The sequence below is a fragment of the Bacillus rossius genome, chromosome 1 (genome assembly GCF_032445375.1).
Source record: "Bacillus rossius redtenbacheri isolate Brsri chromosome 1, Brsri_v3, whole genome shotgun sequence".
Taxonomy (NCBI): Eukaryota; Metazoa; Arthropoda; class Insecta; order Phasmatodea; family Bacillidae; genus Bacillus; species Bacillus rossius.
Window position 1 is genome coordinate 254,815,113 of NC_086330.1, and position 22,336 is coordinate 254,837,448.

The 22,336-nt window shown below is 35.1% G+C and overlaps 1 protein-coding gene across 3 annotated transcripts in view; it reads left to right on the forward strand.

The window, feature by feature from the left end:
* The window catches only part of LOC134527484 (beta-1,4-glucuronyltransferase 1), a 365,036-nt gene that overhangs the window by 275,011 nt on the left and 67,689 nt on the right, over positions 1-22,336 (forward strand). The window lies entirely within an intron of this gene.

A 22,336-nucleotide genomic window follows, 5' to 3' on the forward strand; every position in this document is an offset into this window, starting at 1 on the left:
TATTTTATAAATTTACTTATCGTTAAATGCTGACGGTTGTGCGGGTTGCTGTCCACACGGCGTATATAGGTGTTACTATTTTTAATATATCTTTTCGTCTGCGTTTTTATTTTTAATTACACGTCGCCGTGTTGGAGTGGGTGCATTCCGGTGAGTTTTTCCTTTATGTATGCTTATTTGCGGTGCGCGAACAGGCTACACGGTCGTTTGTTCAACGTTTATTTATATTTATTTGTTACAAGTCGCCGGGGTGGGCGGGATGCGTTCCGGTGCGTTTTTATTTTATGTATGCTTATTTGCTATTTTTTTTATTACCTCGGTAACTTATGTAAATCGTGCCGCAGCTAATTACTTAACGCTACGTGTTAACTGTAGGGGTCCTAACTATGCTATCCTAATATTATATAACTTAATTATGCTTATTACTTAAAGCATTTTTTTAAAGACATTATTATGCTTATACTATTGTGTGTGGGGTTATAATTGCGCAGTTTATGAGTGACGCTCCAGCGGACAACTTCTTGCTCTCTCTGCGCGGGATTTTTGAGGTTATGTTTCTTTAGTCATAGCTGGTATGGTGGTGTTTGTTTTAAGCATACTGGTGGTGGGGGTGTGGTAGACATAGCTGTTATGGTGCCTTTTTTGAGGTTATGTTGCTCCCAGGTATTTAGTCATAGCTATTATGGTGGTGTTTGTTTTAAGCATACTGGTGGTGGTGGGGGTGGGGTAGACATAGCTAGTATGGCGCTTTTTTGGGGTTATGTTTCTCTCAGGTATTTCGTCATAGCTATTATGGTGGTGTTTGTTTTAAACATACGCTGGGTGGTGGGGTTGCGGTATTTGCTTTTCGATATTTAAACATGGCGGGTTATTTTCCAAATTTAAATATGACTATTGGAAATTTAATTTTGGCGGTTTAGGCATAGCTCTTATGGCGGGGGTTTCTTTTAGGCATACTTGGGTGTGTGTGTGTTTTAAGCTTACATCATGGCGGCATAGGTATGGCGGGGGTTTTAAGCATACAACATGGCGCCTATATTATGCTTATAATATGACGTGGGGATTTTATTTCCACCTCTGTATATTCCTTGTGCTTGCTCCTTTCCTATACGCAGCGATGGCCTGACCTTGTTTCTCTGTGGAAAACACTTTCACTGTTACACAGCAGGTAAACACATTCCTGGTCGCACGAGCGAGGTTTCCAGCACGGCGTTTGTAATGCTTAACACATTGGCCGAGAGCCATTTACTACACAATGTTTTTAAATATTCTTAATATTATTAAAACTTTTAACTATGCTTAATATTTATTTTACTCGGCGTAACGTAATGCTTAACACATTGTTTACACAATATTATGGATTTTAATAATGCTTAACACATTGTTTTTTAACTATGCTTATTACTTGGCGTGTTGCACACACACAGTATTGTTTTTAAAAACATTATTATGTTTATAATATGATGTGGGGATTATAATTGCGCAGTTTACGAGTGACGCTCCAGCAGGCAACATCTCGCTCTCTCTGCGCGGGATTTTGAGGTTATGTTTCTTTAGTCATAGCTAATATGGCGGGTGGGGCTTTTAGGCATAGCTATAATGACTGTATAATTTAAACATTTTTTTTTTTCGAAATTTAAATATGGCTGTTGGAAATTTAAATATAGCGGTTTGCTTTTCGTAAGTTAACTGTTTAGGCATAGCTAGTATGGCAGCATTATTTACGCGTAGTGTTATTTTATTTCTTTTCGAAAGTTAACTGTTTACGCATAGCTAGTATGGCTGTATTTTTTTTAATTTAAATATAGCGTTATTTTATTTATTTTCGAAATTTAAATATGGCGATTAAGCATAATTGTATTGGAGGGGTTTAGTCATAGCTAATATGGCGGTAATTGATTTTAGCGTACTTTTTGTAATTTAAAAACATGGTGGTTTAGACATAGTTATTATGGGGTGGGGTTTTATAGACATAGCTATAATGACTGTATTATTTAAAAAAAATTTAAATTTAAAGACATGGTGGTTAAGCATAATGGCGGTTAGGCATACTTGGGGTGGGGGACTGTTTAGGCATAGCTGGTATGGTGGGGCCTTTAAGCATATTTTTTAAAGACATGACGGTTGTGGAGTGGTGGGGGTTGCTTTTCGAAATTTAAACATGGTGGCGATTGTGGAGTGGTGGGGTCTATAGGCATAGCTAGTATGGTTGCATTTTTTAAGACATGGCGGTTTGGCATAATGGCGGTTAGGCATACTTGGGGTGGGGGGTTATAGACATTATTTTTTCGAATTTTAAAGAAATAGCTTCTTTTAAGCATAGCTTCTTTAAAGCATATATGCGTTATTTAATTCCCCATACTTCATATGGTTCCGTGGTCTAGTGGTCAAGGCGCACGCCTCCTGACCACGACGTTGGTGCGTCCCCGGGATCGAATCCACCCAGCGCCTAGGCTTTTTTGTATACAATTCCCACTTTCGGAGCGACGGTGGCGCGCTCCGGTAACTAAAGGCTGTACTAAGATGGCGGCCTCCAGCAGACGGAAAAAAAGATGGCGGCCCCAGCAGACGGTGGCGCGCCCTGGTAGCCAATGTCAACAACAATGGCGGCCTTCGTGAGACAAGATGGTGGCGCCCATGAAACAAGATGGCGGCGCCCATGGGGGGGTACTGGCCCTGTGTTTACATTTCTATGTTTACATTGAGCCAGAACCCCCTTACTACTCCTACTGACTTATATGCAGTCGCCGACAAAACATTTTTGTTGTATTCCAAAAGTTAAAACTTTTGCCCACTCTTATTTGTGTATTTTTATTATTTTAATATTTTACATATTTGAGGTATGTTACAAAAACTCCTTTGATTTGTTTATTTTAAAACTTAACATTTGAGAATTTTTTTTCTAGCATTTATTTGGCGTCTTCAGAAAACATGCAAGTACGGTTTTTCAAAGCCACCAGCATGAATTCCGTGCAAAAAATTTGTGCAATTTACTTTATGGCTCAACAAAGCTTAAAACTGTAGATAGTTTTGTAGTTTTCCTGGCGATTATAACGTTCAAAGCCATAATTTGTCATAAAAAATATTAAAATTTTTACATCTGTGTATTTAATGTCTTTGTTCGGAAACACCTTAAATAGCACCATTTTGCGCTTTCAAATCCAAATTTTTCCGGGGGAGGACCCCCGCTTTAGGCTCGGGTCCGTGAATGATAAGGCTCTTGTGTAATCTGGCACCACCACTACTGAGTCCTGCGCACGCCTATGATGTAGGTATACATTGGATACAGGTATACATGAAGAACAAAAAATATTAGTCTACTCCATAGATCAGCGGTTTCCAATTTTTTCGGTCAGGGAACCTTATGATCGACTTTTCTTTTGGCGGAACTCCAACTCCTTTAAAGTAAATTATTTGACAATAATTGTGCCTGCTTTATATGGCATTTGTCCTGACTCACGGAACCCCTGTGACCTTGCCACGGAACACCTTTTGGTAACCGCTGTCATAGAGATGTGTATAAAATAGATAATGGAACTGTAACAATAGAGTAACATTTGTAATACAGCTACAGAAGTGGAACACGCCTTAGTTATTAAATTTAATTGTTGGTTATATTCATCATATTACAATGGGCACCTTAGGCGCCTTATGAATAACTATGCTTATAATTACTAAAAAGGCTTATATCTCAGTTTAGCTCTAAATTAATTACGGTGAAAATTTTTTCCCTTTTGGAAATCCAGTTTTGTGTCACTGTGGATCTTTTGATGATAGTTTTAATTTTGTACTTATTCCCTTTCGAAAATATTTTATTTTTATTTTTAAATATGCTTATATCTATAAAGTTTATAATTTTTTAAAAAACCGTAGGAATTGTTGTATTTTATGTATATAATTTATGTTTGTATGCCTGAAAGTTGTTTTGGCAGATTTGCTTTTTTGTTATTACGCACTTTTGAATTTTTATATTATATGCTTCTTTTGTGGTCACTTAATTTATTGCTGCTAAAATTATCAGTAAATAGCACAGTTGCACTTAATATATGTTGAAACCCGCCTTCCGCCCAAAAAGGAAGGGGGGTTGCGTCCCCGACACACCCTGGGTAACTAAAAACAAAAATAGGGAATACCTAAAATAATTAAACAGCTCCAGATAATCTACCCAAGTGGTCGAGCCAAAAATAGAAATATGTTCAGACAAATTAAAGGCTAGTCTTTGGCAAAAAAATAATTAAAACGCAGAGTACAAATAAGCAGAGTTTTACTAAATCCAAATTCATCTCGAAACTTCATATAATATTATAGATATACGTTTATGGCAGTTACTTGCTTCTAATATAACAATTTTATTGCCGAAGTGTAAAGATAATAGAAACTCATTAAGCATTATAAGTCAGCACTGACTACAAAATGAATACCTAGTGATACGATATGAATAAATATGACAAAAAACACACACACACACACACACACACACATATATATATATATATATATATATATATATATATATATATATATATATATATATATATTACAAAAGTTTTATATGTCCTCCTGGGGCCGGATTTAAATGTTTGCACACGCAAGTACACGGTTTCTCGTCTTCCGGGTTATAGACGAACAGCTGATTGCCATGACCTTCACGAATAAAATGACTGTGCAGTCAAAAGCAGCGGATATTGCCACAGTATACGCCGGGGGGGCGACACTCAAAATATTTAGTTCCGTGGAAAAACGGAAATGCAAAATCAAAGTTTATATTTCAATTAATCTTGATGTAATGTCATACAAAATTGCGGCACCACTTAACGTTACTCAACGTAATAATAGGGAGCGTAGACTCGTTTATGTTCAGCATATCGCACAAGTATGTATAATCAGCACATGCTAAATGTAATAGTGCTTCATAGATGGGAGCTAGTTCCAAATGTAAACTTCTTGCGAAAATTCGTTTTCGTCCCAAATCCAGAAAACAAATATGAGTCGCCTCTTTACCTTATCGTAGCTTTCGGTAGCATGGCAGCTCGTTATGCACCCGTTCAAGGCACGGCCCCATGCCTGCTGATCCCGGCATGGACTGCCCGGTGCAGAGTCGAAGCATTTTACACTTGTCTCGCGGCGGTGCTCCTCGACACGTCCGCGCGGCACACAGTTCACTTCTTCGCCGGCACTCAGGCGCTGGTGACGTCAGCCGCCAAAGCGAAGTTACCGCTCCCAGTAGCCGGCCATAGAAACAAAATCGATATATAAAGTATTTAAGAAACTTGAAAGAAACCAAAGAGGAACCAATAAAATAACTAATCACAATAATTAAATAATTTAAAAAAATACAGGGACTGACTTTTACAGATAAAAAGGGTAAATTAAAATGGAAATAAATCAGTAAAATCAGAAAAGCCAAAATAAAATAATATAATATAAATGTGGCCTGGTGGCCATAATGTGTATATATATATATGTTAATAAATTTGTTTGTGAAATATATATATTTTATCATTTAGTGTATATATATATATATATATATATATATATGAAATATTTTAATTTGCATAATATTAATAGAAGTTTAATTTATGATAAAAATTTAGTGCATATTAAATTAAAGTGTTTGTTACATTCATAATTTTTCAACGGGCGCCTTAGGAGCCTTGCAACCTGCTGGTCGTTAAGGGGCCTCCCTAGTAGCATCAGAAGTTAGCGGAACACTATGTTTTTAAAATAATGATGGGACTTTATTAATCGACACTACGAATCTGAAAATTTTTCACCCACGAGAAGATAATACACGAATTGTCTGTATAATTTTACATTTTTGTTTTTTTCTATCAAAATATGAAATAAAAAATCACCAACTTGTCCAACTTTGGGGCCATTTTATACTGCTTAGGAGAATGACAGAAAAAATGTACAAGTCTAGAAAAAAAAATAATTTTTTTCTGAAGAAAGTCATGTATTTAAAACATATAGTCATCGCTTTGAATTCCGAGATATCTTTTCCACAATTTCCGCAAATCCTGAAAGTTTTCCACCGTCTCGTGCTGCCGCTCGGCGAAGCCAGCTCGCAGGCCACACAGCTCAGGTAGCCGGGTGGAGGAACACGTGGCCGGAGGGGAGGCAGGCTACCTGTGTGTGCGTGCGTGCGTGAGAGGGAGACAACCCACAACCGGCACCGGTAAAAGATAATCCCGTGACCGAAAGAAATTCTCAGAATTGCTTTTAGTGTGCCTCGCCACAGTACCATGTGCTCGAATTACTCTGTGACTATATTCGTGTATCTCTAAAACATTGCTTTTGTTTAAACTACAAATATCCTAAAGCTTACCATACTTGATCATGTATTACGAAATAAAGTATTGAAACTAATCAATCAACACATTGAAAGTTGTCCTACAAACTATTTATTGGTGGCTTTACAGTCTCGCTAGCTAATTCGACAAAATTTATATTTAATTTTTAACATGAAAATACACTTCATTGTTTTTCCTTTTATTTTTAATAAAAATTCAAGAAACAATTATTATACCACCCAATATTTTTTAAAATTATTTTAGTTTTCCAAAATAATTTTACACATCTTACAATGCCGGGGAAAAATTTTATACTGGTATTAACCAAATTAATTATTTACAAAAGTTTTGATACTTAAAAATGTAGGTTTTATATAAAATGTATTTTAAATTAAAAGAAAAATCGTATTTTGAAAACTAAATGTCATTTTGCTATGCTTTATGGTTAGATAGATATCTGATTGCCTGCACTGTTTTAAAAATGTTCATGGGATGATATATAAAAAAATAAAAACTAGGGAAGTTCTATATTAAATAAGCTAGTCAGAATTATGTAAATGTTCCTCCTGGCGCAGGAATCACGAGGAGGATTGAAGATGAGGTCAGTGACCGATCGCTCACATATGTAGTTATGGATGGTACGTTATTAATTACAAAATTCAAAAACCATTTTGAAGTTAAAAAGTATAATTAGTGGCAATGTTTAATAAAGATGACGTAAATTTTCAGATAAACTTATTTCTACAGCTCAATTAATTAATAAGGGCAGGAAATAAATTTTTTACAGCAATTATACAAAATTATTAAAAAAATTTAAACCACAATTAATTTATCCAAAAACCAAAATTAAGTAAATATTGCCCACACATTACAACATCCACGAAAGAACCTTGCAAATTATTTTTGTTATATGCATTATTTTGCATTCAAGTTCTTTATTTTTTTATACTTCACCTACTTATAATTGTTACATATTTGGCACATGGTCCGTCACGCCCAATTAAAGGGCCTGAATAAGTAGAACGCGTTTCTGATCAAATTGCACGCCTGTTACTTTACCTGCAACCCGGAGCGGTGTGAAATAAATTATTGTACATTCGTGACGTTGGCAATCAACTTAAATATTTATGAGTTAAAACCAAACATAACTATAACGGATAATCAAAGAAATTTTGAAATTTTGAAAGCTTGTTATGTTTTTATATAGTACACAAAGCAGTTAAACCATAAATTATTTGTTGTTGAAAAAAAATAATCCTTAACCTTTCATGCTTTTTTCATTTATTTTTATTACCAGATATTTCCGTTTAAGTAATACTTATATATATAACAATATAGCAATCTAGAAAAAAATTAAGGTAGCCTTATTCCAAATATAGACGTTAGTTAACTAAGAATATAAATTCGCTTTACAACCACAGCTTGTACACAAGTAAAAAAAAACATGGTTTTACTTACAGGCCGTATTGAACGTAGGGTAGGTTTATGACAAATACAACAGCAATAAACATATGGCTGAGTCTGCTTTCATGTACACTTTTTTTTTAAGTTATCACTTTTAAAGCGGGTAAAGGGTACCTATCAAGTAGCTTAGCATTACCCAAAGTGAATGTCGTGCTCCAGAAAATGTTCGAACTATGTAATATTTGTATCACTGTTGCGTTACAGACCTGCAACTTTTTTCAGTGCGCGATGTCACTCTCATGTAAAAATATGCCGTGTTTAGCGCAAACGTGTTCGAATGAATCCACATGGAGCTGCCAAAGAATACCTATCGATGTCGGCAACATACATAAGTATACAAACCAACGTTTACAAGTGTATTCATACGTAAGTATAAAACTGGCGGCGGGCCATGATGCAGTTGGTTCTTCGCGTACAGTCCACTGACGGGATTAGAAGCGTCAAAGATCTTATATGGCTATTCTGTAAACTTGTATGTCATTTCACTGCCTGCTTTAGACAAACAACATCCATTACTTTTAGCTTTGGCTTGAAAAGAATTACTCCGGCCTGCTTTCTTATATTACTTATTTCAGCTCCTCGTGCGACCAGTGTGTATACCTAATTTGTCCGCGGCCTTATCTTTGGGTGAAAGTTATTTGTAAGGGAAGTTGTATCGGTAATGTTCATGTATTACATAACAATTCGACTTAGATACGCACATGTGTTTTTAAAATATATGTTTAATAACTTGCAATACAAAGTATGTGTTGAATTTCATGTATTGAATTTTTTTTTACATTATGTACGAACATAATAATCACAATATTTCATGAGAAATTTTTAAAACATTTTACAAAGTAATCTCTAATTTCTTCCACACCTCATGGTTAACCTTACTATTTTATTTCATGTTTCAGTTGATTTAAACTGTTTGGAATCATAATATGACGGACAATGAAGAATATTAGTTTCAGTAAATTTTATGAGATGATTTACTTATTACATTAAATATACCTCAATTTTTACCTCAAAGGAAAATAGTTGCATATAATTAAATGATAAATATTTGTTTCCCATTAATATAGTTTATGAACATAACTTATTGTTATAATACCTACATTAGTTAAATTGTGTTTTTGTAATGCTCTCCTATTTCAGTAAAATTTTGGGCAAATTGAATAGCATATAGTCGATCTTTAACATAAGCTTTTGGAATACATAAATATAATAAATTATGTTCTCGTGATTTTAACAATTAAATATTTCTTCGCATGAAAAAATTAATTAACTAAAAAATATTTCAGTAATTTATACTTAAGGACTAAAAAAATTTATTTTTATAATATAATAATATTGTATGTATGTATACTTTTCTGAAAAAAGTAGATTCAAGAAAACAAATTTTCTTTTTTTAAATTTTGTTCTTGAACTTACTTGACAAGCGATATTGAACTTCAACTTTATACTTTCGGTATAGTACTTTTCGATTTATTTTCTCCAAACGGGAATTAAAAGTAAAGAATAAATAACATTTTCCTCTATAATTATTGCAGCCGTATACTGAAAAGTTTAACTTTCCTTTATTTGCATGACGCGGAGCTCCTAACTACACAAAATTTTTGTTATTTATTTTGAACGTTGTATTTATGTTTCCTTACAAACTTAAATGAACCTCTTAACATTTAATTTCATCAAAAGTTATACAATATAAGTATCAAGTTAAAATATTTTTAAGCGTAGTTGTGGCTATTTTGTTGTTGAAAATGACACTCTTAAGTTTGAATGAAAGTGAGATATGATAAAATTATATTTGTAGTTAAAAACAGATAATTCATTTCAAATTCAATCTTTTGTTACATGCATATTTCCAAATAAATTTGACAATATATTAAATTCTATGCATTTGAATCTATTCGTATATTCTGCAGCATTAATTCCTATAAGCAAATACTTATTACGTACAATGTACTTTTAGTCCTGTCGTATAGTTATGCAAAAAATTGTATCAAAAGTATTGTTTCTTCTATGCGGTTATGGTTTAAAAAGAAAAAAAGTAATTTAATTTATTTTTAAATTCGGTTGTCAGTAAGAACACGTATTTAGTGTAATACGACATATATTATTCTGTTTATTAAAACATTACTATCGATAACTCCATTTTAGATTTATCTGTCTGTGTTATATTTCAAATTGATTCTTTTTCTTCGGCTTATGACAGCAGCAAATTTTGTTTTATCGCATATGTAATGTTTTTATGTTTTGCATATTATAATTAATGAGTTAGTATTGTTGGCGGGTGAGGCTTTTTCACAAATGGACGCGTTCTTGGCGGCTAGCAGGTAGGACGCGTGTATTACGCAGGCTGGATAGGGAAGTACGACTGCGGGCGAGCTCCATGATAGAAGCAACGGGAGTAGTATCACTCGGCTATTTGTATAGGTTGGGATAGCTGTGCGAATGGTAGAACAGACCACGGGACTATGGTGAGGAAAAAGGTCCCAAGCTCGACATCCCGACGATGAGACCGTTTACGAACTGTCGATGGATCATCAGGAAAGTTAACAACTTCTTCAGAAACTTGAGTCCCTCTTTCAAAATTCAGTTTAATACCTGGAGATGACTATATTCGGTGTTCTACCAAGCGAAGCATACTCTTAATTCATTACTAGTTGATGTTTAATATTTTGACGCAAAATAAAATTGTGAATCAGCTTACTTTGCTCATGCCAGGTTTTACAAGTTTTGTCAAAGTTAATTAAATGAATAAAAATTGTGTCCCTTTGTTACTGGCTACCCGCAAGAAATTATCATGGTGAATAATAATAATTTTAAGTCGACATGTAATATTTTGATTTTTATGGGATTGTGTTTTGGTAATGGTGTGTGTAACTGTTTTGTGTATTTTATTACATTCACTTCACGTAACGAATTGTCTGAACGTAATGTTATTGTTTGTTTGTTTTAATATTTCGTTTTATTGAACAAAGATACATAGTTTGCCACTTCGAGCGACTACAGAAATGACAATACAATTAGTTTACAGTGTTCCAAACATTTTAGTTTCCTCTACTGTACATGGGGGGAATATTTTTTATGTTATGTTTACTGAAACCATTTTACGCGCTAAGTGAGATGTTGCGATTGAGTAGAAGGGAAAATATGTCTTAAAACCCTGCGTAATGTTATGAATTCCATTCATTCGTTTACTCTGTGATCCGGAGGGTCTAATGTTAAGACTGAATACATGTGCACTTCCTCTATGTAGAGTGGCTTCATTGAGATGAAAGCAAAGCTCACGTTGATGAAATACTTATTAATTAAAAAATTAAAATGTTGTTTTATGCTTCAATTTCTGTTAGTGTCGTACACAGATTAAAAATGTAATGCAGAGTTCCTCAGTTTTATGTATATTGAAATTTGCTCATGTGTAGAGTAGTTATTAAAAGCATAAAAAACATATATGACGAATTGTTGTGTATTATTTCCATTAGGCGTGACCATGAAATTAGATAAGATTTTATCATTATGTGAAATCTACATTTTAAATGTTGGCGTTTAAATATTTATGAAAGCGTGTGATCTTAAAGCACTATTTATCTATTAAGGAAGTAGGTAGTTTCTTTGATTTTAGAAGGGTTTTTTAAACAAACAACTAAATTAATTCAAAAATTTGAACTACTGCAAGCAAAAAATACTTTATTCCATTTTTATTTTAAAATTAGCCATTGTATTCTACCTTGCTTACACTCTATTATCGAAAAATATATTTTTTTGACAGAGATGAATACCGTAAATTAATACACAAAACATACATGTTTTCGTATGATACAATAATAGCTAGTGACAGTGACGAAACCAAAATTATTTTGATAGTTTGTATAGAAAATCCCCAACAGTAGTGGTGGTATATTTAGGGATTTATTTGTAGATGGGTAAGTACTATTCCACAATAAAAAGGAGTTATCGTCAATTATCAAAGCAGCCATATTTCGTATCTTCTTTGACAGCCTAAATACAGCACCAAATGACGTACTTGGCTAAAAATTAATTCCAGCTGCATGCGTAGATTCCGGGAGGAGGGGAGAATCTCAGGGTGGCCCGAACCTCCCTGAAATAAAAAAGTCCGTCTGAGGGGGCCCCGCTTGCATTTGCAAAATCTTCACGTTATCCCGTGGGCCTCATGGGAATCCTACAAATTTTCGCCCGTGATTCCAGCTATACATTTCACTGACACCTTGAGCACAACAGTCAGTGCACACTGAGTTCTTCCATACCACCCGCACTTGTCTTCGATAAAATCTGAACTCAGGTGGATTCAGCGTGACTGACTAAGCCTGCAGTCTGAATCCACCTGTAGGCCGCTGTTGCAACAGCTAAGAAATTTACACTGCTCGTAGTGAACAGTCTGTATGTAACTCGAAACGTGATTCCAGTTCATTCGTGTATACTTATTCATCATATTATGCAACGTTAAAGTCATTAAAAAAATATGCAAAAATAAAATAAAATGCTAAACGTGTAATAAGAGCCAGAAAATAATAATATGCAGTAATATTTAGTGTAACTAAATACGACGTGAACCCTAGAATACAAAGTTGACGATGTGTCGTTGGTGGGAACACTTGTTTGTTCCTGACATTTTTTTTCTTTACAGAATTTAAAAGTAAGTTTGACATGCACTTTTTATTCAGGAAGTAAGTTAAAAATTTATTTGTGGTTATTGCGATTTAAAAAGTTGATTTGTGTCTAAGATTAAAAATAATTAATATTATTTTCATCATTTTATTCCCAGTTTTATAACTCAATTATTAGTAGGACGTGATTTCTCGTCGCGGTGCGGAATACTTTTATGAATGAAAGCATAACTGTTCGTGCAAAACCATTCATCACACAAATGTCAGTTCGAAAGTATAATGTTGGAAATTTTTTTAATGATATAATTTTTGCATTTTTTCCCCCCTGAAAACACAAGCTAACACATCGATTGTAGGTGACAGCATTTTTTGTAATGTATGTAAATCTCTTAATTATGTAGAACGTTAATTAAAATAAAAATACCTGTTTTAAACAGAATTGACGATTGTTTTGCATTTCATGGATATGGACTGGATCGCAACACTAATTTAATGTTTCAAGTTAATAAACACTGTCAGGAAGCAAGCAAGGCAATATGAGAACATTATCTTTTGGTTGAATGTAGCGAAAGGGAAAAACAGTCATCTTTCTTGCCACGATCTTGTTCGCAGATAACGCAGGTATAAGTAGCAAATGGACTCCACACAATGACAACCCTCCCATTATTCCGCCCCCCCCTCCTCGCTGAAACGCCCTCCCCCCCCTCCACCTCGGCGCAGGCGACAGTCTCAGGTATATCGCCCCGCCCAACCACTGGCCGTAGCACGTGGCCAGTGGCCCACCGCGCTAAACATTTTTACTAGGGAGGCCCCTTAATATTCCGACATAAAGCTGTGGGCGAGAGGCGCAGACCGACGCGCAGACAGTTGCGTGCCTGGCGCTAGAGGCTTCGTGGTCACTAGACGTGTACGAGGCTCGCGGCAGACCGCCGTGTCCCTGTGTGAGATTCATGTGTGTCCCTCGGCTGGAGATAAGGGTCCTTGTTTAGTTCATACTATCTCTTCGGCGATGTTGTAGTCACGTTATATGTATTGCTGTAAACACTTGTATATGCCTTGTTTTCGATTTCAAGTGTTTAATAACCACTTGCAGTTTGAGAAGAATACAGCAATTGAAGAGTGACGCATAATAAGTGCACTTTCTTTGAAATAAAAGTTTATTTATTTATTATTTTATTCGGTTTCGTTTGACACAGTTTATAATCGTGTTTTCCTTGTTTTTACACTAAACAGTTTATTAACATTTGACATTTAAACAACACAACATAATAGGAAGCAGGCGCGAAATACCACATTGTTGTAGCACCCTTCCCTTTAAAATTCTACATGTTAAGACAGGCTCAACAGGTATTAATTATTTTTTTGTTATTAGGAACAAAACTTAACATTTTTGAATTTTAAATTCTTTACATCCAGCAGGGTAAGTCGAGGTGATGTCTCGTCAGAACATCACGATAAATGCAACTCTATGGAGTGGGGTGTTCGATAAAGAAGCGGGCGAAGGGGAAGAATTACGAATAAATCAAAATATTAATTAAACTGTAAGACTCATTACAGGATTTTCATCGCCATATTTGTTATGATTGCAAACCTTTGGTTTAAACCTTCAGTGTGTATTTTATTGTAGTCTTATCGTTCAAGTATATTATTGAATATTTTGTTTTATCGTTCAAGTGAGTTTTTGAAGTGTGAATTTCCACGCCGAAAGGTTTGCGTTAGTAGTGCATGACAACTGCAATCTGGGGCATAACTGCAAAGGAAGAATAAGAGTTTTAAAAAAAGCATTGGTTAGCCATAGTTATGTTATTGTTGAACAAAGAATAGGATAAATCCAGTATGTTCTGTTGTCACGGCATCGGTTGCGCTGTAGCACCAACACACACAGCGCACTTGCTTGCTCCCAGTACACGTGTCTCCTGGCAAGGGACATGTGGCGGAGCGGCTCGAGGTAGTTCCCTGCCGCGCCGCGCCTCGCAGTGGCGCTCCGAGCGGCCCGGCGAGCAGTCTGAGTAAGCCGCGGATGTGCTCGGAATATTCGCACATTTATGTGTCTCAAAGACTATTTTTTTTAACAGTTTCAAACAATATTTGTATGAAAGAAAAATTTAACACATGAATTAAAGTTTTTAAGTTAACATAAATATAAGTACTTGCGGGTAATAAGGCCTACCTAAGGGGGAATGACTATAAAATAAAACATATAGTAGATAATCAGTATGTTTAAATGGCAATAAGTACTACATTATTTTAGTAAGAAATGTAAAATGAAACATTGTGAAATCTCCATGAAACGAAATAAAATTAGCACATTTGCAAACACAATGCAAATAGGCCTTATTATACTATGGTAGGGTAATAAGGCCTTTAGCTATACCATGTAAATACATACAAAGCAGTAACTTTATTTGGTGCAAATATGTCAAAAATGAGTCCTATAGTAAATTCAAAATGAAATTCAACATAAACACGATAATTTTGTCCCACCTAACAGCAATTTGCACACTCAAAGGCATCATAATCTTCTACTGTTAATCCTATGCACTCTTCATGATACCACTTGCCGCAACTGGTGCACTGGCGCATATCAGCCACCCTATCATTCCCACATTTATGACAATACCATCCTGTTTTCATTAAAGAAACAGCATTTTTGCTAGTGTCCGATTTTACAGATTTGTCTTTTGTATTCTTTTCTCTCAAAAAGCTCTTTTGTGACTGGTGTTCCTCTGTAATTTATGGATGTTTTCCGTATTACCGGTGTTTTCTCCATTGTCTTGATGGGTGTTGGCATGAGTTCATTAAAACTATTATTTTGTTCTTGCAGTTGTCAGAGGGGTACATCGTCTTCATCATCATCATCATCATCATCATCATCATCATCATCATCATCATCATCATCAGTATCAGAAGCAATCACGCGGTGCGATAATCTTCCAGTCAGCTGAGTGCGTCCGCGTCAACCGCACTTGTTCGGGACGGTCTTCACCACCTCCCGGCGGGCACACGTTCTGAGTGCTACGAGCTACACCCTGTTCTGGGGAGTTTCGACAACCTTTCTCTTCCCCGACCATAAACCGTTGTTGGTGGGCATTTTTGCCCGTTTAATGACTGTATGTGAACCAGGTCGAATCATGTGGGATTCAGCTTATCACAGACAGGGTTCAAGAGCCGGAACAAGCATGGCGACCGCATGCTTTTTTCCCGCCCTCGGACCCAGGACTGCTATGGCACCCTGGTAGTCCAACTACAGCGTGAAACATAATCTTTGGCCACCTAGTTCCAAACATCATATTTCCAAATTCTCCATTAGACCTCCAGCGTGCCAAAATGCGATATTTAGAGAACTTTAATTACACGACGTGCCAATCATTAGAATATTGGGATTGTTTATTCTTATTGTTAATTGCTTATTCTTATTGTTACATATGGTGTAAGTCATGTCGTAATATTTTTACAAAGGGTCGACCCTACGAACCAATATTAACCCATTTTGTGTAATAGCCACCTCTATGATGGCTAACCCACAATACATCCGTCAAATTATGTATGACAAGGAACTAACTTCTTTATCGTGTTTATTTTTATAAAGTTTTGTTGGCTCATTTTCCAGTAACTATAAAAGTAAAATAAATAGGTACACAGATATAGACGAAATTACATTGGTTATTTATGTATTTGAAACGTAAAGATCCAACAACTCCCAAAATGTACCAAGGGACTGTAACAAATTAGATAGCCATATCGCCAGCAAATATTTTATTTTGAATCCTGCGCACCGGCATTCTTCGTCTACAGTCATGCCTTTGAATATATATACTGTATAGAAGTCGCGAGTGGATAGGATTTACTCTACGTTTTTCAGAAGCTTATGATGAGCAGCTTGGGAACTTCACCGCTGCAGTGCGCTGCCGTAACGCCCTGTATCGTCTTAGTTGTTATTTACACGTTAGAGCGCAGCGCTGTCGCCCGCTGTCATTCCCCGCTCCCCTCACCCATCATTCACTGCAGCTCAACGTCGTTCAACGGGAGGGGGAAGGGGTGTTTGAAGAGTTCGAGACTTGTCCGCTAGGGACCACCACAAGTCGATGCCCTAGAGATGGTGGCGATTGCGGCGGTGAATTAACCAACTACCTCAAAACCGTATTAGAAATTTTTACCTGGGCTGGCGACTTCTATACAGTATATATATTCAAAGGTCATGCTGACATTGAGAGATTGTGGATATTTCTTGACGCGGTTAGATCTTCAGTTTAAACCAGTTGCAGGGTCGTACACAAGGAAAGAAGAATAAGGGGATGTAGTGCCCCTCCAAATACTTTAAAAAAAAATCTATCATTCCCATCAACAAACTGAAATAATTTGAGAGCAAACAACAGGCAAAGTGACTCACCCCCCCCCCCTCCTTCTCCCCTCCTTCCCCCCCACTCCTTCCCCCCCTCCTCCCCCCCCCCTGAAATTGAAATCTCCGTACTCTCCTAGTCAGTTGAAGGTACGTTTACAAGTTTTAACGCTGTTATAATATTATATAGTAGAGAGTTCTGCTTCTTGTAATTCTTAATAAAACAAATTGAACAAGTATTTCAGTACTCGCCAGTGATGTGTACACATCGAACCTCGGAAACGGCCAAATTAATATGTTCTCATGTTGCAAATACACTAATAATAAGAAACTCTGGCACCAAATTTCCATGTAAAATTCTTTAAAGTAATGCCACGGGGAATAAATGTACGAAAATAGTGTTTTCAACTAAATATATTGGCGCGAATCACACATAGTTTCCTAACCCACTGCTAGAATTCGCTGCCAGAGCAGCTACGCTGACTGCTAAATCATTATATTGACAGACATAAATTTTAAACTATATAATGAAACGGCTCCGGTAAAAACGAAAAAGATTGTGGTGGGGGGGGGGGGGGGAATACTAAAACCCGGCTTTGGACATGATTTTTGATAAGGAATTTTATTAAAGTACTGTCCATATTGTTTAAATTCACTAAGTAGTTAACACTTTAAAGTTTCCCTTTGTATTTGTGAACTTGGTTCGCGCCATCCGCCACAGATGGCAGCACCATAATTACACATTTCCGCTCCATGCGACTCCTGTTTCATTCACGAAATTACTCCTACCAAATGTCGTTTACAGAGAGCTAAGATGTTTACACATTAAAAATTAAAAAAATTAATTAATTACAGTTCCTACCTATCTGCAATGCAAAAAAAAATTGTCATTATTTGAACCCACTTTCATGTAAGCGACTTAGAGACCTCACGTGCCTTTACATGTTGCTAGTTTGTTTCAAGTTTTGACTGCAAACATTATTACAATTGAAATAATGTATCGTTATTCAGCCAATTTATTTCATACATTAAAAATAAAAACTAGCCAATAACATCGCAAGGAAAATCAGTGATATGTGTTGAATTTTTTCCCGAATGTTTTTTTTTTTTTTTTTTTTTTTTTACAAATTTGCAAGTCGGTGGCCAAGATGACCAACAATATGGTGGTTGGTAATTGACATAAGTTTTTCCTAGAGTATAGATATTTTAAGAAAGATTGCGATCGACACTAGCATACTCTAGCAGTCTAAAAGAGGATTCAATATGTGATTAAAATAGCTGCTGTGATGGCGCATTGGTGGGAATAATAACAACAGCTTTGGTGGTATTAGTGGGATTCAGTCCGCTTGGTGTCATGGTTCGTGGAAGGTTTTTATTAGTTTATATATTAATGATAGACATTCAGTCTAACATGTGTTTCTTTTAATAAAATAATATTGATGAATATTATTTTTTTTCGGATATATTTTTCTACTAAATATTTTTTTTTTTACACTGGCCGGGCTATCCTTACTAATATTATAAATGCGAAAGTAACTCTGTCTGTCTGTCTGTTTGTTACCTTTTACCGGCTGAACGGCTGAACGGATCGTAATGAAATTTGGCAAGGAGATAGATTATATCCTGGGGATGGACATAGGCTATCTTTTGTCTAAAAAAATAAATTTTAAACGTGTTAAAAAAATATATCTTAATTTTATGTAATGTGTGTCATAGATATACAATCTGTTAGTGTCATTCCTCTATGTCTGCCGAGCAATAGCTTTCAAGCCATTACGTTACGTTTTGATATTGTAAGAAACTAAGTAGAGAGTAAGAAAAAAATAAAGATCTTGACAGTTTGTAGTGTCGCCATATTTGTTTCAATTTTCAATACCGTTTTTTAAATTGCAGAAAAAAATCATGTTTCATAGACACATAAATAGTGAGTGTGTGTCATTTCTCTATGTCCACGAGGTCTCGCCGCGTCAATTTTCTCCTTGGGGCGAACCCGTCCGCTTAATTAAATAAACATCATTTATCGTTGAATGATTTCATTATTTATTTCATGAAAATCTGCTCTCATAAGAAAGAATAGGTCTCTCTCTCTCTCTCTCTCTCTCTCTCTCTCTGAAGATCAATCTATGAATCGTTACAAATTTATTTCCTTTATTTTTTTAGTTTGATTTGATACAATATGATTTCACTAAAAATCAATTTCTACCCCTTCCTATTTTCATTTCCACATTACGAAGTTTCACTTCTTCCGCGCGGAGGGACTCCACGCAATATTTTTGCATGCAATTAAAAACTATTTTTTAATGATGCCAAATAAATATAACACTTCATGCGCGTACCTAAGTACGTGCACCCATTTTTTTATTTAAATTCTTCTATATATATTTTTTCTCCCTACCTAGGGCACTCATAATTCTTTTAAATTTCACGTGTATGTTTTCAATGTCATTCGAGTTGTACAATTTTTTTTTGTCAAATTGGTCCTTATTTATACTTTGTTTCATTTTGGAAACATACGTATTTTAGGTATTATGACAAATAAAAAAAATTAGTTTCACTAACATTCTTAGGTTTTTATTGTGTTGATAGTTTCAAGTTTAATATTATGTAGGTACATAAATTCTTACACTTATAAATTTCTTCGAAATTTATTCATAGGTTGGTAGGGCCTACTAATATTTTCTATTTGTCAATATTGTTATTTTTTTTACAGTACCAACTTATTTGCAAGGAGTTTGGTTTAGTGTTTATAATTTATCTGCTGAGCGTCAAGAGTCTTAGGGCTGCTGAGACCGAAGACCAGAAATATTTATCAATTATGTAATATATTGTTCAAAAGTTTTAATTTTACTATTTCAGGAAAGTTGATTTTTTTATTAATTAGAATAGTTACGTGAAATTGCCATCTTCCTTTATTTCATATTAAACATTATGTTTGGTTGAGTGTGAGATAATTTTATTTATGTATGTTTTAATTTCATTTAATTTCTTATATATATATTCTTACCTACCTACTTCTATTAAATTTCAGGCGGATGTTAACATTGTCATTCCAGTTGTATAATTTTTTTTTTTTCAAATTAGTTGTTATTTATACTTTTTGTTTCATTTTGGACTATGTTTTTTTTTTTTACTTAATTCAAAGATTTGTGGTGTGTACAGGGAGTGATATCTCTATTAATTTCTATACTCCTTTGGATAAGCGGAATACTGCCACCACAGTTTTAAATATAAACAAATCCTACAAATGTTTTAAACATTATGACAAATAAAAAATAGTTTCACAAACATCCTTAGTTTTTTTTTTGTGTGTATAGTTTGAAGTTTAATATTATGTATGTACGTAAATTCTTAAACATAGTTATTTATTAATTTATTTAGATAATTATTAATAGGTAGGTAATAAGCTTTCTATTTGTCAATATTGTTATTATGGTAAATATGAGTATACAGTAAATGACTACATTCTTAAATTCCTTTATATCTTTCGATTTGGAGTGTTTCCGAGCCATTCGGGGTCCTCAACATCACCCCCCCCCCCTCCCCCCCAGGTGCTTAAAGCCCCAAAATTTTGAAAGTTTAAAAATTTTTAAAAATCTATCTCTTTCGATTTTAAGTGTTTTCGTGCCATTCAGGGTCCTCGAACCCCCCGCCCCCCTCTGGGAACAAAGCCCCAAAATTTCGACAATTTCAGGAATTTCAAATATCTATTCTTTCGAGATGTAGTGTTCCAAACCATTCGAGGTCCTGAACATCCACTTTCCGCAAAAGTGAAAGCCCTAAAATTTAGAAATATAAGAATATATATAATTGGATGTTGGCATGTATGACGTCGATAAACTCTTACACTGTTGACCGATCACCATGAAATTTAGCACATCGAAGTGTTTTTATCATGAAGAGGGTTTTTATGCTATCCATTTTTTTTTGTAACTTGCCGCTAGATGGCGCTGTAGCGCATCAAATTCTAAACCTTTCAACTGATCGCCATGGGTAAACAGAAAATCATAGGTCATAGATACACAAACAGTAATTATGTGTGATTTCTTAATGTCCACCACACTGGACATATCGCTATCCATTGTGCTGTAACCCGCGGACAATTTATCACCCGGTGTTCAGCCCGGGCAAAGCCGGGTACTGCAGCTAGTAACCTAGTAATACTTAAAATTTTGGACGTAAAACATTATTTTATTTTTTTTTCATTTCGAAATTTTGGTTTGTTATTTTATTGAAAATATCTTATTTATTCTTACGAAGGTAAAAACTGTCGACCGCTGAGTTACTTGCTTTTTTTGTGTATATGTTTGATTTTTTTTATCATGTTATTTTTTTAGTTTGTATTTAAAAACTAATTTGGGTGTAAAATTTCAGACGAAGTGTAAAACTTCAGTCAAGGTATACTATTTAAATTTTAGATTGAAGGTCGATGTCGTTTTATATGGGATCCGCGACGAAGCGGTCGTGGGGACAGGACGAGCGTCACGTGATTAAAGGTTGCGGCCAGTCATTGACCCTCTTTCGTCTCTCCTCTGCCGTGTCCTGCTCCCCGCCTGCAGCCTGCAGCCTGTACCAGAACTCTCATATTTAAACTACTGGTAACATTTTTTAACTACTCTACTCGCGAATACGAATGCAAGCCCTTTCTGCTTTCTCCCAGTTTCCTTGCCAAACTCTTCCAATGTTTGTCAAAATTTGAATTGTTATGACGTCACTGAAAACGTCACTTAAGCAGACATGTTTAAATTTTTTTATCAGGCTTACGTTTCGTCAAACGTTTTGCATACAGATCAGATTGAGACATTTGTTGGTTGTTTAACGAGACAATGATTCAAAATGTGGCCCTATAATAACGGAGTACAGAAATGTTTACAACGTACCAAACCTGTTAAAAGGCAATCATTTTGCCGGTTAAATTATTATACAGCAAAAATATTTTCATGTTAAATATTTCGCGAAAGGAATTTTCTAATTAGAGTGAATTTTAAAATAAAAAGTAAAAATTTAAGAAATTTCAATTTTTGGTGCAACATTCGTTTCTTTTCTTTTGAGGAATTTTTTTACAGATAATTACATATTTAAACTATCCACCTTGTTTTTATATAATCATATCAAATATAGTTTCAAGTCTAAATTAACTAAATGTAATTCTAAAGAAATATACACTGGTAGATTTTCAAACGTATAAGAAGTTCACAGATAAGAATTGTTGACAGTATTTAGTAAAACATGGAAGGCTAAACTTTGATAGTGTGAAAGTACCTTTACGAGAGTGATTTTTTTTTTTTTTTGTATTTTGACATCAAAATATAAGACTAGCAACTGCGAAAGTTAATTTAACAGTATGGTATGGAATGAACCAGAGTGGTGACCTTGAAGCAAGCGTTTTTGCTCTATATTCCTGTCTTGAAGCAGTATGTCACTCTGCATTCCGGCATTGAAGAAAGCGTGTCACCCCACATTCCGACTTTAAAACATGCTTATCACTCTACATTCCGGCCTTGAAACAATTTGTCACTCAGCATTCCGGACTTGAAGCAAGCGAGTAATTCTACATTCAGAATTTGAAACAAGCTTGAAACTCTAAATTCCGGCCTTCAAACAAGCTTGTCACACTATATTCCAGC